At 35.9% G+C, this 10,094-nt stretch overlaps 1 protein-coding gene across 2 annotated transcripts in view; it reads left to right on the top strand.

Moving 5' to 3' along the window:
- LOC123871155 (Krueppel-like factor 3) overlaps positions 1–10,094 on the top strand; it is a 57,767-nt gene that overhangs the window by 21,391 nt on the left and 26,282 nt on the right. The window lies entirely within an intron of this gene.

Genomic DNA, 10,094 nt, shown 5'->3' with positions numbered 1-10,094 from the left:
TTACTGAAAGCAGAGCAATATTGCATAGTCTCAGAATTTGCCGAGAAAACAGAAATATTTTCCATAAACTATAGAAGAAATCAAACATTTCTCTTTGCAGTAAGGCTTGGTTAATGTTTATGCTAAAATTGGTCTGCAGTTTGTACCGATTTCTATTAGAGGCCGTATAACAGGATAACGTATCGGAAGTTACGAGGTGCCGCCGCACCCGCGCCACGCCTTCTAGAGGTGTGATTCAGTTTATCGACTATAGACGAGATTTTATCGACTTTTAGGCTCGCTTACACTATTAAGACGCTACAACGCCTTTTTCTACAACCGCACCGTACGCCACCATAAACCATTTCACCCTCACCACCTGGGTGCCTGGTGCATTTCGACCGCCCGTTGTACCAGATCCTTTTTTCCACGCACATGCACACAACTGTGGAATCTACTCTCATCGGCGGTGTTCCCACTAGATCACACTATGGGGTTATTCAAGGGGCGGACCAACAAACCCCTGAAAGGCCGGCAACGCATCGGTGCATCTGGTGCTGCAAATGTTCATGGGTGGCGGTAATCATTAACATCAGGTGACCCACCTGCTCGTTTGCTCGCTATTTTATTATTAAAGAAAAACAACTAAATTGAGGAATGCGTGGCCTAGTTGTGACAACGCATATCAATCGATTGTTAAACAACATTGACCTAAGTCGGTAACTGGGAGGTGACCGGCTTTGGTGAATGCGGAAGGTTTTGGGAACTGGTAATCCACCGCATTATTATGCCATTATATGATTAATGGAAAGAAGTTACGATCCTAAGCAATAAGAAATAATACTATAAAGAACAACGACATTGATTTAGTCAGTAAGCTTTCAGTTATCGAGAAAGAGATGGTACCAATATTTAGTACGCAACGTTAGCGGAAAATCAAATTTTCAAATAAACAAATAATACTGCCTGTATTTGTGTTTGTTAAAATGATGTAAAAATCTTTTTTCCAAAAAAATACTTATACATTATATTATTCTGTGCTTATACTATTTTCAATATATGTGTTAATTAAGAATTTAACACATATTGACGTAAAATGTATCTATAACAAATTATACAATCCTTTTCGTAACAATAAATGTATAAAGGATGGCAGTATTTTTAGCGCTGTAACTAATTGTATTATTTTTTTGTATACTTGCAAACGAATTATTCAAACAATGGCTGTCATTATACATTAAGCGTTCAATGTATCCTCAATTTATGCATTACTGTTGTGTATTCTAGAGTTCCGTATACGAAGTTTTCGATTGTTTACTTATTTTCTCTGGTGCACAATTGGTAAACAAGTAATTTAAAAAAATCAAAAAGAACTTTAACTGAGATTTGCATTGCATATAAATGTAAGCCCGGTTATTGAAGCGCAATGAATCCGCCATTTTGATTTTCAACAATTTTATTTGCCCAGCGACACTCGCGCCATCAAGACGTATCTATCTATTGAAGTGTCATTGATCTAAATCGGTTGAGTAGGTACTTACAAGCGGACATAGGAACGGACATACATACATACAGGTCAAATCATAACCATCGTTTTGTGCTACGCTCCAGTCGGGTCATTAAATTAAAAGTGATATTTAGTCAGAAAACATTCAAAAGCAACAAAAGTACTATCCTTATGTTTTATCTTATACCTACACTGGTTTTATCTTTATAAAACCAGTGTAGGTATACACCTACGGAACTTCGGTGCGAAAGTACATTTTTATTGATAATTTTATGAAGTTTCGCCTACGGAACTCCTATAAAAAACTTAATTCTACTTGACCGATCTTATTTTATACATTGTTACACAATTGCTAGTGAAACAAATTAGTAATTATGTTTTTATAAAATTCGAATTAATTATACCGATATGGCAATGTTTCCTACGATTTAACGGCTATCATAGCGAAGTAATGGATAGTCGTACGGATTAGTAATCTTTGAATTATTTATATCGATGTTTTTGTGTTGTACATCCCTAGTGTCATAACACTAGCGTGCAACCGGCGGAGTGTGAAAAGGTTTCTTTGGACAGACCCATACTGCATACTGTTGAATGTACCTATACGATAAAGCCTAGTTTCTAACTAATATAAACGTCGCTTAGGTTCTAACACAACGTAAGTCAAAATTAGTACCTAGTACCTACCTAACTTTACAGGAGTGATAAAAAACTTGCTGTTTCTAGAGGATTGGATTGTTTGATTGATACCGTGCAGTTATTAGGGTTCTCGACCTCAAAAGAAAAAAGGAACCCTAAAGGATCACTTTGTTATCTGTCTGTCTGCCTGTCTGTCGTGTCTGCCAAGAAAACTATAGAGTACTTCCCGTTGACCTAGAATCATGAAATTTGGCAGAAAGGTACGTCTTTTAACTCTTATATACAAACACACATAAGGAAAAATCTGAAAACCGTGAATTTGTAGTTGCATCCCGAAAAAAAAAGGGAAAAAATGGTCATGAATTGTACCAAACAGTCCTCATTTTTTGAAAAACAAAAATTGTAATAATAAATAAGTAATTAATAGCTTTACAATTAGACAATAGCACAGTATTAGGAGACAGTAGTCCGACGCCTTTGATCTCGTGGAAATGTCCCGGCGTTACTAAGGAGATCCCGGGATGCTCTATTGCACGATTGCTGTCTAGATGGCTTCGTCGAACCTCTATTATTACATAACATACCATCCTTACTCAGTGCTAATAGTACATAATATAGTATAGGTAGGGAAATAATTTATAAGTAGGTACTTACATACTAGAGAGTAACGGCTTACGAGCGAGGCGCCGCGCCGCCGCCGCTGCACATTCGAGCTTTCGCAACCGTCGAGGGACATCTTCAATTTAGATAGAGTGTGGTTGCAGCGACAGCGATTATCAATGATATTAGTATCCATACTTAAGTTCTGATATTATAAATGCGAAAGTTCTCTGCCAGCTTTTCATGGCCCATCTGTTTAACCGATGTTGGCTTTTGGTACAGAAATAACTTGCATCCTGGGGAATGTGGAATCCAGACTTATTTAATTATTTTTAATTAATTTTTACTTATTATCCCGGAAAATCAAAGAGTGCCCACGGAATTGTTAAAAAACCTAAATCTAAGTCGATTAAGTTGCGGGCATAATCTACTTGGTACAAGTACACAGCTGTAGCTTGTATCCTAAGACAGACATATAGACTACTTTACTGGTTGACTACGATACTCGACGGCTAATCCCACAGAACACACCATCCTCCTAATATCGATAGAAACTAATTTACAGGCATTGTAAACCTTTATTTGAGTTTTCTCAAAAATCATTTTTTTTAGTATCAATCACTCAAAAATCATTTTTTTTTTGTAGTCGCAAACAGGTGATGTCTCCATCAAGATTCATGAAAAATATCTTTGGTGATTGTTAGCATACTATGTCGTGTTTGTGTACTTACAACTTGACCTCAGAGTAATATTGACCTCCGTAATATTAAGAGATTATGTGTTACTTACTGGTTTCATCATTTGAACTATGGGCACAGACAAAGTCACGAGTATATATGCTAGTAGTGTAATATAGTCATTGTAAAGTGATATACGGGCGTGGCGCCGGCGCACGATCGAGGTTTACTTACGCAATCTTCTATTCTATACACGAAACATCTTCAATCTTGTAGGTAGAGTGCTAGTTATAGCGACGTCATAGCAGGAGCGGGTTTCTGCGAACATGGAAGCGTTTATTATAATTTGAACTATAGACACAGGCTAAATAGCATAATATAGTCATTAGTCATAGAAAAATTATATACGGGCGCCGGCGCACGATTGAGGTTTACGCAATCTATGCACAAAACATCTTCAATCTTGTAGGTAGAGCACCATCATAGCCGGAGCGGGTTTATGTGAATATGGAAGTGTATGTTATAGTTAAAAAAATTGAAAGTGAACACAGACAAAACCACGAGTATAATGTTAGTAGAATAATATAGCCATAGTAAAGGGAAATACGGGCGCGGCGCCGGCGGCGCTCGATCGAGGTTTACGCAATCTACTATGCACGAAACATCTTCAATCTTGTAGGTAGAGTGTTAGTTGTAACGACGTCATAACCGGAGCGGGTTTCTGTCAATATGGATGTGTATATTATAGTTTGAACAATGGAAATTTCGATACAGATAAAATCACAAGTATACAAGTGTAAATTAAAAATTTATAACACCCCCAAAAAGTGAAGGTTACAGTAACTAGAAAAAAACTGATAACTTTCAAATGGCTGAACCGATTTTCTTGGATTATAACTAAAAACACTTTCGATCAAGCCACCTTTCAAACAAAAAAACTAGATTAAAATCGGTTCATTAGTTTAGGAGCTACGATGCCACAGACAGATACACAGATACACACATCAGACTTATAACATCCCTCTTTTTGGGTCGGGGGTTAATGATAATATAGTCATAGTAAAGGGATATACGGGCGTGGCGCTGGTGCACGATCAAGGTTTACGCAATCCACTATGCACGAAACATCTTCAATCTTGTCTGTAGAGTGCTAGTTGTAGCGACGTCATAGCCGGAGTGTATTTCTGTAAATATGGAAGCATATTCTATTAGTACGATAATTATACAGTCGTAAGGGCGTGGCTCCGGCGCACGCTCAAGGTTCACGCAATATGTTACACACGAAACATCTTCAATTATTTAATTTGTAGATAGAATTACAGTTGTAGTGATTTCATATACCTACCTAAAGATCGTTAGTTTACTGTTTATCTCGGAAAATTAGAGTTCCCACGGTATTTTTAAAATCACGAAATTAGCTAGTTTATTGATATACTTGATGATGCCCGCAACTTCGTCCGCGTGGACATAGGTTTTTTAAAATCCCGAGGGAACTCTTTGGTTTTCCGGGATAAAGGGATCCGTTAGTGATATTGACCCAAAAAATCATAGACTTCCATGGGATTTCAAAAACCTTTATCTGCACGGACCAAGTCGCGCTCATCAGCTAGTCTTTTATACCTATAAGTAGGTCGTTTTGAGGTTTACAGATGTTAAATTTGTTATTCTTTATCCTTTCTGCAGGAAGTACTAAATAATAAAAATTAGTGCTCACTTTAAGAGTGTCTTTCCACGGAAGCGGAGCAAAGCAGAGACGTGAGTTAGCGCTCATCAGATTATTGTGAGATGTGATAATTTTATCTCTCAGGCTGGTGTATTGAACACGTCTCGTTCCACTTTAGTGGAAATGCATCCTGCATTCCTAATGACAGCTCTTAGGTGATTTACCGAAATCTGTAGTGACCGTACGCCACTCTACGTCTTAAAAACACGTCTTTCAAACTTTAAGTTTCGGTCCCAGAAAATCTTTTGTACGTTGTGCGTTTTAAATTATTATAATAACCCATAACTTTTAACGAGATTTAAATGTTCAATTAGTTAATTGGCCAAGGTTTTTTTAAAACAGTATACCTACACTATTCGAGCGTAACTCGTGATCTTTTACGTAAGTGATACACGACTCACCTTCATTCAAAATGCATTAGTGTGGAGTTAGTGCTAGCGGATTTGCGAAAAAAGAATAAAAAAAGCTAGTTTGATACTAATTTTCACCTTTTTAATATCTTAAAACGTTCATATTATTTTCATCACCCCACATTCATCATTTTTATATTCAACTTTTTAAAGGTTCGATCCCGAGCTTTGCATTAGAGTTCTTAAAATTCATAAAGTGATCGCAAAACTAGTAGTCCAATCTGAAGTTTAACATGGTGGTTTGCGCAGGTCATAGTTAAGAGTTACTTACATACCACAGACTAGTCAGCCTTACTGGTCTGTCTTACCCTACTACGGCAAAGCCAAAAGGAAGGGTTATAATTTTAGGAGTTTATGTATGCTATGGTAAATTGGTAATCTTAGGTACTTGTGGTAACATAGAATACAAGTGTAAATTAAAAATTTATAACACCCCCGACAAGTGAAGGTTACAGTAACTAGAAAAGAGCTGATAACTTTCAAACGGCTGAACCAATTTTCTTGGATTATAGCTAAGAACACTCTCGATCAAGCCACCTTTCAAACAAAAAAAACTAAATTAAAATCGGTTCATTCGTTTAGGCGCTACGATGCCACAGACAGATACACAGATACATAGATATTAAAAATAATGTACTAAGTAACTAATAGTAGGTAAGATTTTGACATAAAATCTGTCTGTGTTTGTAGTGTCTTACGAGTCTTACCAATGTAGGTCATCTAAGTAGGTAGGGTACTATTTATGATGATGTTTATTTGACGTGATGTGTAAATTAAGTCTATATAACAATTTATAATGTGTTTGTAATTATTTATTGATGAGAAACACCTTCGGGCGTGTTTGTTTGGCACGATCCAAACTAATATGCAAGGCTTGTATCAAAAGTTGAAGCGCTAGTTTGAGCTTAAGAATATTAGGCAAGTTTATCATGGTGACTAATATTATTCCCCTTTCCCCTCCAACTAAGCGTAAAGCTTGTGCTAACAGTAAGTACGACAATAGTGCAACGGGTGGGGTTTGAACCTATCGGATTTCAGTCCGCAACTTTAACCGTTGAGCTATCGAGACTGAACTGAGGAACACTTCCTTCCACTATAATAGTTTTATTTCGCAAACAAAGTCGCGGGCACATACTAACGTTTTATAATGCATCTGCAATTATTTATTGATGCAAAACAACCTCGGGTGTGGCACTATGGCACGACCGGTTACGTAAAAGGATGTGCAACGCGTCTTCAAATTAGTTTCGTAGGGTGCGAGTGCTAGCGACAAAAATATAATAAAAGAAAAAACATAACACCTTCAACATGTATACTACTACAATGTAATGCTCATTTGTAAGCCAATCATAAAACGGGTTATTTTGTCAATCAGTTGAGCTGAAACTCTAAGTTGGTCAGTCAAAATTTTTGTATTGTAGGTTTTAAACGAAATTAATGAAAAGAGTGAAGATTCAGGCTTTACAGTAGATGAATATGTCGTCTACCTATGTCCGTAGACTTTGAAACCATCCAACCGAAACCCGTTTGAGGCACATTCCAAACCGGTTTCATTAGAAAGACAATAATGCAAAGAGGGACAAAAACAATTCTTTTTAGGATTCCGTACCTCAAAAGGAAAAACGGAACCCTTATAGGATCACTTTGTTATCTGTCTGTCTGTCTCTTAGTACCAAGTGGGGTATCATATGAAAGGGCTTCATCTGTACATTCTAAAACAGATTTTAATTTATTTTTCTGTATACTTAATAGTTTTTGATTTATCGTGCAAAATGTTGGAAAAAATACCCGAGTACGGAGCCCTCAGTGCGCGAGTCTGACTCGCACTTGGCCGGGTTTTTTTAGCATAGTAGTATACGCCAGGTATCCGCTAGTTAGGTATACAAGACATTAATAATTATAAGTATCTTCATTGCTAGACCAAGCACGTAATTCTTATTAAAGATGGAACAAAAAATTACATCTTAGATTAGATGACCTAATTCCACACCTACATTGCGAGTCAATAAGGTTCTAAACGTACTGACCTGCTATAAGTGGCATTACGAAGAGGCGTGGCGCACGATCGTCCTTTGCGCAATCATTGCACGACTCTTCTTGATTTGAGCTAAACATGCTGCCTTTGATAGCGCGCTCATAAGCGGAGCGGTTTAAAAAATAAAAGTATTGATTTAAGCTGAAAAATAAACATTAATTCACAATAAAACCTGCTAACTATCTTGCAAATAAAGTTAAAATATAATATAAGATAATAGTATTGGATGAATGTGGCTCTTTCAAAATCAATGGGATGAACCACTTATTCCGAACGTTACAATATTTTTTCACAAACGACGATGAATTAAATTGAAATTATTTTTATACTATATGCACAGAAAATATCTCATTCACAAGATAAAATTATATATAGTGCATACATTTTACCTGATATTTGAGTTTTGTGGTGCAATAAAGTATATGTTATACATACATACATTTTAAAAACGCACTTGCTATATTTGCTCTAGAACAAATGATAATAATTAATATTTGTATGTATAGGGCTAGGCTAATCATCCGTCAAGCAATATAAGCTTATAAGTATGGGTTGCCTGGAAGAGATCACTTTAGTGATAAGGTCACCCTTTGTTTTTAACCCCCGACCCCAACAGAGGGGTGTTATAAGTTTGACATGTGTATCTATGTTTCTATGTATCTGTCTGTGGGATCGTAGCTCCTAAACTGATGAACCGATTTTAATTTAGTTTTTTTTTTTGTTTTGAAAGGTGGCTTGATCGAGAGTGTTCTTAGCTATAATCCAAGAAAATCGGTTCAGCCGTTTGAAAGTTATCAGCTTTTTCTAGTTACTGTAACCTTCAATAGTCGGGGGTGTTATAAACTTTTTAATTTACACTTGTAAAGTCTAATGTGTATTTTATTCTTTGTCATAGTTTTAAGCGATAAAGATGCTTAAATAAATAAATAAAGCATATTGTTGTGAATCTTTACTTTCATTAAGTAACCTAAAGTCTTATAAATACTGACTAACATCTAGTTAAGTGACTTACAAGGCGTGGTGCACGATCGCCCTTGGCTCTAATATTATGTGGAAACTACACTCATCTTCTCGAACTGAACGCGTATGATGCGACTGACAGAGAGCTTATAAGCGGAGCTATAAAATACTACAAGCTATCAGAAACGATTTTTTTATTAAATTTTAGATTGTAGAAAAACATACACTACTACGGTCCCTATGGGTTTATTTAAAATCACAATACACACGGATAAAATCGCGGGCGAAAACTAGTCCCTACTCATCTGTATAATTTTTACAAACATTTTCAAAAGGTAAAGTTATTAGAAAAACTTCTCAAATACCTAGTTTTTACAAAATCTTTTTTGAAGTGTTGCCTTATAGTAATTTAATGAAAATGTTATGAATTTAAAGATTTCTTTCAACAATCCGAGCTACGTACGACATAAAAGTCAATGAATACCTAGGTAGGGAATTGAATTCAATTAATATAAACCAGGCCAAGCAATTATGACTAACTATTGATCAAATTAATTATTTATTATTAGAAACGGTTACTTAGGTAGTGGTTACAATTAAATTCATCCATATTCAAAACATTGTTAAAAACTTAAACCTAATTTATTAATAGATAATTACTTTAGTTGCTGGCTCAATTGTATTTTTGTTGGGAATACATATATTAATATCTTTAAAAATTTAACATATTTTTTCACTTAATTGCTAAAAGTAATTACTTTGTAATTGTTAAATAAATATTCATCGACACGATACTCTGCTGGACTACGCAACGGATTTTGATGCGGTTTTTTTAATAGATAGAGTGATTCAAGAGGAAGGTTTATATGTATAATACATGCATAATATAGTAGAAAAACACTGGTAGGTTTCTAATGTTGATGTAAATAAACACATTTTTTGCGCTTACATTGCAATCGCTGGCTGAACCCTACGAGATCGATCAAAATAATGTACTACAGTATTTTACACTTTAAAAAGGTTTATAAACAAGTGTAAATTAAAAATTTATAACACCCCGACAAGTGAAGGTTACAGTAACTAGAAAAGAGCTGATAACTTTCAAACGGCTGAACCGATTTTTTTGGATTATAGCTAAGAAAACTCTTGATCAAGCCACCTTACAAACAAAAAAAACTAAATTAGAATCGGTTCATTAGTTTAGGAGCTACGATGCCACAGAAAGATACACAGATACACACGTCAAACTTATAACACTCCACTTTTTGGGTCGGGGGTTAAAAAGTCCGCGATGGTATATATCTATCTCTTGGGGATAACCCACAATAGCCATTTTTTTTCCTTTACTTTTTACGAGAAATTATGTAGTATCAGCATTGCACCCGTGCGAAGCCGGGGAGGGGGTCTAGTTTTTAACCCCCGACCCAAAAAGAGGGGTGTTATAAGTTTGACGTGTGTATCTGTGTATCTGTCTGTGGCATCGTAGCGCCTAAACGAATGAACCGATTTTAATTTAGTTTTTTTTGTTTGAAAAATGGCTTGATCGAGAGTATTCTTAGCTATA

This window comes from Maniola jurtina, chromosome 13 (assembly GCF_905333055.1).
Source record: "Maniola jurtina chromosome 13, ilManJurt1.1, whole genome shotgun sequence".
NCBI lineage: Eukaryota > Metazoa > Arthropoda > Insecta > Lepidoptera > Nymphalidae > Maniola > Maniola jurtina.
Note: the sequence above shows the minus strand (reverse complement) of the source record. Positions and strands in the feature narration are given on the sequence as shown.